The sequence below is a fragment of the Dama dama genome, unplaced genomic scaffold (genome assembly GCF_033118175.1).
Source record: "Dama dama isolate Ldn47 unplaced genomic scaffold, ASM3311817v1 ptg000088l, whole genome shotgun sequence".
NCBI lineage: Eukaryota > Metazoa > Chordata > Mammalia > Artiodactyla > Cervidae > Dama > Dama dama.
This window is the reverse complement of record NW_026870905.1, coordinates 8013450-8021355: the sequence shown is the minus strand read 5'-3', so window position 1 is coordinate 8021355 and position 7906 is coordinate 8013450.

The following is a 7906-nucleotide window of genomic DNA, read 5'->3' as shown; positions in this document are numbered from 1 at the left end:
AGGTGCTGGAGCTCAGAGGGCCTCGTCAGAGGGAAGGGACCAGTAAGGGGCTGGATGCCCAAGACGTCTTTGGCCCAGCAGCCTCAGGGCAGCAGGGAGAGCAAGAGGCCCAACTTGCCCCTAGGTCGGCTCTGCCCCTTCCCACACAGGCGGCCAACCCAGCAGCTGCCTGACAGACTCTGGCTCCCCCGAGCTCTCTGCTGCTGCAGGGGACAGGAACAGACGTGGTCATGTGGTTCTGCCATGGCCTGGGAGTGTGTTCCCCCTGCCTTGCCCCCAGGCTCAGGGGCAAGGGCCCGGAGAGAGCACCACCCCGAAGCGCTTTTCTCCCGGGCTTGGGAGCATTGTGCGAGCCTGGCGTGAACAGCGGGCGCGAGTGTTTTCAAACAGGACTTTGGAGGCAGCCGGGGAGGTCTTCCAGCGGGAGAGTGCCGGTTGTGCTCAGACGCCCCACAGGCCCGGGGCAGGACCCAGCAGTGTCCCTGCCCCTGGCAGCCTTGCCCAGACCTTCCTGGCCTCCGGGGGTACTGCCCCACCAAGCGGCAGGCTGCGGGGACAGGGTCCAGACATCGCCGGGCGCCTCACCAGGCTCATCCCCGCTGGTGCCTTTCCCCTGGGCCTAGGCCTCGGTTGAGGCCTCCTTGGAGAGGAGGTTGCTGGCAGGGGCTGTCTCCACACTGCAAGGTGCTGGAGCTCAGAGGGCCTCATCAGAGGGAAGGGACCAGCAAGGGGCTGGATGCCCAAGACCTCTTTGGCCCAGCAGCCTCAGGGCAGCAGGGAGAGCAAGAGGCCCAACTTGCCCCTAGGTCGGCTCTGCCCCTTCCCACACAGGCCGCCAGCCCAGCAGCTGCCTGGCAGACTCTGGCTCCCCCGAGCTCTCTGCCCGTGCAGGGGCCGGGAACAGACGTGTGCATGTGGTTCTGCCTTGGCCTGGGAGTGTGTACCCCCTGCATTACCCCCAGGCTCAGGGGCAAGGGCCCGGTGAGAGCACCACCCCGAAGCACTTTTTTCCCGGGCTTGGGAGCATTGTGCGTGCCTGGCGGGAACAGCGGGCGCGAGTGTTGGCAAATCGGCCTTTGGAGGCAGCCGGGGAGGTCTTCCAGCGGGAGAGGGCCGCTCATGCTCAGAGGCCCCACAGGACAGGGGCAGGACCCAGCAGGGCCCCTGCCCCAGTCCAGCCTTGCCCAGACCTTCCTGGCCTCCGGGGGTACTGCCCCACCAAGGGGCAGGCTGCGGGGATGGGTCCACACATTCCCGGGCGCCTCCCCAGGTTCATCCCCGCTGGTGCCTTTCCCTGGGACTAGGCCTCGGTTGAGGCCTCCTTGGAGAGGAGGTTGCTGGCAGGGTCTGTCTCCACACTGCAAGGTGCTGGAGCTCAGAGGGCCTCGTCAGATGGAAGGGACCAGCAAAGGGCTGGATGTCCAAGACCTCTTTGGCCCAGCAGCCTCAGGGCAGCAGGGAGAGCAAGAGGCCCAACTTGCCCCTAGGTCGGCTCTGCCCCTTCCCACACAGGCCGCCAGCCCAGCAGCTGCCTGGCAGACTCTGGCTCCCCCGAGCTCTCTGCCGGTGCAGGGGGCAGGAACAGACGTGTGCATGTGGTTCTGACTTTGCCTGGGAGTATGGACCCCCTGCCTGGCCCCCAGGCACAGGGGCAAGGGCCCGGAGAGAGCAACACACCGAAGCGCTTTTCTCCTGGGCTTGGGAGAATTGTGCGTGCCTGGCGGGAACAGCGGGCGGGAGTGTTGGCAAACCGGCCTTTGGAGGCAGCCGCGGAGGTCTTCCAGTGGGAGAGGGCCGGTTGTGCTCAGAGGCCCCACAGGCCAGGGGCAGGACCCAGCAGGGCCCCTGCCCCTGGCCAGCCTTGCCCAGACCTTCCTGGCCTCCGGGGGTACTGCCCCACCAAGGGGCAGGCTGCGGGGACTGGGTCCACACATTCCCGGGCGCCTCCCCAGGTTCATCCCCGCTGGTGCCTTTCCCTGGGACTAGGCCTCGGTTGAGGCCTCCTTGGAGAGGAGGTTGCTGGCAGGGTCTGTCTCCACACTGCAAGGTGCTTGAGCTCAGAGGGCCTCGTCAGATGGAAGGGACCAGCAAAGGGCTGGATGTCCAAGACCTCTTTGGCCCAGCAGCCTCAGGGCAGCAGGGAGAGCAAGAGGCCCAACTTGCCCCTAGGTCGGCTCTGCCCCTTCCCACACAGGCCGCCAGCCCAGCAGCTGCCTGGCAGACTCTGGCTCCCCCGAGCTCTCTGCCGGTGCAGGGGGCAGGAACAGACGTGTGCATGTGGTTCTGACTTTGCCTGGGAGTGTGGACCCCCTGCCTGGCCCCCAGGCACAGGGGCAAGGGCCCGGAGAGAGCACCACCCCAAAATGCTTTTCTCCCGGGCTTGGGAGCATTTGCGTGGCTGGCGGGAACAGCTAGTGGGAATGCTTGCAAACCGGCCTTTGAGGGCATCCGGTGAGGTCCTCCATGGGCCCGGAGAGAACACCACCCCGAGGCGCCTTTCTCCCGGGCTTGGGAGCAGTGTGCGCAGGTGGCGGGAACAGCAGGCAGGAGTGCTTGCAAACCGGCCTTTGGAGGCAGGCGCGGAGGTCTTCCAAGGGCAAGGATTGAGCACCACCCCAAAATGCTTTTCTCCCGTGCTTGGGAGCATTGTGCATGGCTGGTGGGAACAGCGGGCATGAGTGCTTGCATACCGGCCATTGGAGGCAGCCGGGGAAGTCTTCAAAGGGCCCTGAGAGAGCACCACCCCGAAGCGCTTTTCTCCCGTGATTGGGAGCATTGTGTGCGGCTGGCGGGACAGCGGGAGGGAGTTCTTGCAAACCAGCCTTTGGAGGCAGCCGGGGAAGTCTTCCAAGGGCCGGGAGAGAGCACCACCCCAAAGCGCTTCTCTCCCGTGTTTTGGAGCATGTGCGTGGCTGGCGGGAACAGTGAGTGGGAGTGATTGCAAAGCGGCCTTTGGGGGCAGCCGGGGAGGTCCTCCATGGGCACGGAGAGAACACCACCCCGAAGCGCATTTCTCCCAGTCTTGGGAGCATTGTGCGCGGCTGGCGGGAACAGCGGGCATGAGTTCTTGCATACTGGACTTTGGAGGCAGCCGGGGAGGTCTTTCAAGGGCCCGGAGTGAGCACCACACCAAAATGCTTTCCTCCCGGGCTTGGGAGCATTGTACGCAGCTGGCGGGAACAGCGGGCCTGAGTGCTTGCAAACCGGCCTTTTGAGGCAGCCGGGGTGGTCTTCAAAGGGCCCGGAGAGAGCACCACCCCAAAATGCTTTTCTCCCGGGCTTGGGAGCATTGTGCGCAGCTGGCGGGAACAGCAGGAATGAGTCCTTGCAAACCCGCCTTTGGAGGTAGCCGGGGAGGTCTTCCAAGGGCCCGGAGAGAGCACCATCCCGAAGCACTTTTCTCCCGGGATTGGGAGCATTGTGCGTGGCTGGCGGGAACAGCAGGAAGGAGTCCTTGCAAACCGGCCTTTGGAGGCAGCCGGGGAGGTCTTCCAAGGGCCGGGAGAGAGCACCACCCCGAAGCGCTTTTCTCCCGGGCTTGGGACCATTGTGCGCGGCTGGTGGGAACAGCGGGCATGAGTGCTTGCAAACCGGCCTTTGGAGACAAACGGGGAGGTCTTCCAAGGGCCCGGAGAGAGCACCACCCCGAAGCGCTTTTCTCCCGTGATTGGGAGCATTGTGTGCGGCTGGCGGGACAGCGGGAGGGAGTTCTTGAAAACCAGCCTTTGGAGGCAGCCGGGGAGGTCTTCCAAGGGCCGGGAGAGAGCACCACCCCGAAGCGCTTTTCTCCTGGGCTTGGAGCATTTGCACAGATGGCGGGAACAGCGAGTGGGAGTGCTTGCAAACCGGCCTTTGGGGGCAGCCCGGGAGGTCTTTCTTGGGCCCAGAGAGAACACCACCCCGAAACGCTTTTCTCCCGGGCTTGGGAGCATTGTGCGCGGGTGGCGGGAACAGCAGGCAGAAGTGCTGGCAAACCGGCCTTGGAGGCAGCCGGGGAGGTCTTCCAAGGGCCCGGAGTGAGCACCACCCAAAAATGCTTTTCTCCCGGGCTTGGGAGCATTGTGCGCGCCTGGTGGGAACAGTGGGCGGGAGTGTTGGCAAACCGGCCTTTGGAGGCAGCCGGGGAGGTCTTCCAGCGGGAGAGGGCCGGATGTGCTCAGAGGCCCCACAGGCCAGGGGCAGGACCCAGAAGGTCCCCTGCCCCTGGCCAGCCTTGCCCATACCTTCCTGGCCTCCGGGGGTACTGCCCCAACAAGGGGCAGGCTGCGGGGACTGGGTCCAGACATGCCGGGCGCCTCCCCAGGCCCATCCCCGCTGGTGCCTTTCCCCTGGGCCTAGGCCTCGGTTGAGGCCTCCTTGGAGAGGAGGTTGCTGGCAGGGGCTGTCTCCACACTGCAAGGTGCTGGAGCTCAGAGGGCCTCGTCAGAGGGAAGGGACCAGCAAGGGGCTGGATGCCCAAGACCTCTTTGGCCCAGCAGCCTCAGGGCAGCAGGGAGAGCAAGAGGCCCAACTTGCCCCTAGGTCGGCTCTGCCACTTCCCACACAGGCGGCCAGCCCAGCAGCTGCCTGACAGATTCTGGCTCCCCCGAGCTCTCTGCCGGTGCAGGGGACAGGAACAGACGTGGGCATGTGGTTCTGCCTTGGCCTGGGAGTGTGTCCCCCTGCCTTGCCCCCAGGCTCAGGGGCAAGGGCCCAGGGAGAGCACCACCCCGAAGCGCTTTTCTCCCGGGCTTGGGAGCATTGTGCGAGCCTGGCGTGAACAGCGGGCGGGAGTGTTTGCAAACAGGACTTTGGAGGCAGCCGGGGAGGTCTTCCAGTGGGAGAGGGCCGGTTGTGCTCAGAGGCCTCACAGGCCAGGGGCAGGACCCAGCAGGGCCCCTGCCCCTGGCCAGCCTTGCACTGACCTTCCTGGCCTCCGGGGGTACTGCCCCACCAAGGGGCAGGCTGCGGGGACTGGGTCCAGACATGTCCGTGCGCCTCCCCAGGATCATCCCCGCTGGTGCCTTTCCCCTGGGCGTAGGCCTCGGTTGAGGCCTCTTTGGAGAGAAGGTTGCTGGCAGGGGCTGTCTCCACACTGCAAGGTGCTGGAGCTCAGAGGGCCTCGTCAGAGGGAAGGGACCAGCAAAGGGCTGGATGCCCAAGACGTCGTTGACCCAGCAGCCTCAGGGCAGCAGGGAGAGCAAGAGGCCCAACTTGCCCCTAGGTCGGCTCTGCCCCTTCCCACACAGGCGGCCAGCCCAGCACCTGCCTGAGAGACTCTGGCTCCCCCGAGCTCTCTGCCGGTGCAGGGGGCAGATCAGACGTGTGCATGTGGTTCTGCCTTGGCCTGGGAGTGTGGACACCCTGCCTTGCCCCCAGGCTCAGGGGCAAGGGCCCAGAGAGAGCAACACCCTGAAGCGCTTTTCTCCCGGGCTTAGGAGCATTGTGCCCGCCTGCTGGGAACAGTGGGCGGGAGCGCTTGCAAACCGGCCTTTGGAGGCAGCCGGGGAGGTCTTCCAGTGGGAGAGGGCCGGTTGTGCTCAGAGGCCCCACAGGCCAGGGGCATTACCCAGCAGGGCCCCTGCCCCTGGCCAGCCTTGCCCAGACCTTCCTGGCCTCCGGGGGTACTGCCCCACCAAGGGGCAGGCTGCGGGGACTGGGTCCAGACATGCTCGGGCGCCTCCCCTGGCTCATCCCCGCTGGTGCCTTTCCCCTGAGCCTAGGCCACAGTTGAGGCCTCCTTGGAGAGGAGGTTGCTGGCAGGGGCTGTCTCCACACTGCAAGGTGCTGGAGCTCAGAGGGCCTCGTCAGAGGGAAGGGACCAGTAAGGGGCTGGATGCCCAAGACGTCTTTGGCCCAGCAGCCTCAGGGCAGCAGGGAGAGCAAGAGGCCCAACTTGCCCCTAGGGCGGCTCTGCCCCTTCCCACACAGGCGGCCAACCCAGCAGCTGCCTGACAGACTCTGGCTCCCCCAAGCTCTCTGCCGGTGCAGGGGACAGGAACAGACGTGGGCATGTGGTTCTGCCTTGGCCTGGGAGTGTGTCCCCCTGCCTTGCCCCCAGGCTCAGGGGCAAGGGCCCAGAGAGAGCACCACCCCGAAGTGCTTTTCTGCCCGGCTTGGGAGCATTGTGCGAGCCTGGCATGAACAGAGGGCGGGAGTGTTTGCAAACAGGACTTTGGAGGCAGCCGGGGAGGTCTTCCAGTGGGAGAGGGCCGGTTGTGCTCAGAGGCCCCACAGGCCAGGGGCAGGACACAGCAGGGCCCCTGCCCCTGGCCAGCCTTGCCCAGACCTTCCTGGCCTCCGGGGGTACTGCCCCACCAAGGGGGAGGCTGCGGGGACAGGGTCCAGACATGCTCGGGCGCCTCCCCTGGCTCATCCCCGCTGGAGCCTTTCCCCTGGGCCTAGGCCTCGGTTGAGGCCTCCTTGGAGAGGAGGTTGCTGGCAGGGGCTGTCTCCACACTGCAAGATGCTGGAGCTCAGAGGGCCTCGTCAGAGGGAAGGGACCAGTAAGGGGCTGGATGCCCAAGACGTTTTTGGCCCAGCAGCCTCAGGGTAGCAGGGAGAGCAAGAGGCCCAACTTGCCCCTAGGGCATCTCTGCCCCTTCCCACACAGGCGGCCAGCCCAGCAGCTGCCTGACAGACTCTGGCTCCCCCGAGCTCTCTGCCAGTGCAGGGGGCAGATCAGACGTGTGCATGTGGTTCTGCCTTGGCCTGGGAGTGTGGACACCCTGCCTTGCCCCCAGGCTCAGGGGCAAGGGCTCAGAGAGAGCACCACCCTGAAGTGCTTTTCTCCCGGGCTTAGGAGCATTGTGCCTGCCTGCTGGGAACAGTGGGCGGGAGCGCTTGCAAACCGGCCTTTGTAGGCAGCCGGGGATGTCTTCCAGTGGGAGAGGGCCGGTTGTGCTCAGAGGCCCCACAGGCCAGGGGCAGGACCCAGCAGGGCCCCTGCCCCTGGCCAGCCTTGCCCAGACCTTCCTGGCCTCCGGGGGTACTGCCCCACCAAGGGGCAGGCTGCGGGGACTGGGTCCAGACATGCCCGTGCGCCTCCACTGGCTCATCCCCGCTGGTGCCTTTTCCCTGGGCCTAGGCCTCGGTTGAGGCCTCCTTGGAGAGGAGATTGCTGGCAGGTGCTCTCTCCACACTGCAAGGTGCTGGAGCTCAGAGGGCCTCGTCAGAGGGAAGGGACCAGTAAGAGGCTGGATGCCCAAGACGTCTTTGGCCCAGCAGCCTCAGGGCTGCAGGGAGAGCAAGAGGCCCAACTTGCCCTTAGGTCCGCTCTGCCCCTTCCCACACAGGCGGCCAGCCCAGCACCTGCCTGAGAGCCTCTGGCTCCCCCGAGCTCTCTGCCGGTGCAGGGGACAGGAACAGACGTGTGCATGTGGTTCTGCCTTGGTCTGGGAGTGTGTCCCCCTGCCTTGCCCACAGGCTCAGGGGCAAGGGCCCGGAGAGAACACCACCCCGAAGCGCTTTTCTCCCGGGCTTGGGAGCATTGTGCGAGCCTGGCGTGAACAGCGGGTGGGAGTGTTTGCAAACAGGACTTTGGAGGCAGCCGGGGAGGTCTTCCAGTGGGAGAGGGCCGGTTGTGCTCAGAGGCCCCACAGGCCAGGGGCAGGACCCAGCAGGGCCCCTGCCCCTGGCCAGCCTTGCCCAGACCTTCCTGGCCTCCGGGGGTACTGCCCCACCAAGGGGCAGGCTGCGGGGACTGGGTCCAGACATGTCCGTGCGCCTCCCCAGGATCATCCCCGCTGGTGCCTTTCCCCTGGGCCTAGGCCTCGGTTGAGGCCTCCTTGGAGAGGAGGTTGCTGGCAGGGGCTGTCTCCACACTGCAAGGTGCTGGAGCTCAGAGGGCCTCGTCAGAGGGAAGGGACCAGCAAAGGGCTGGATGCCCAAGACCTCTTTGACCCAGCAGCCTCAGGGCTGCAGGGAG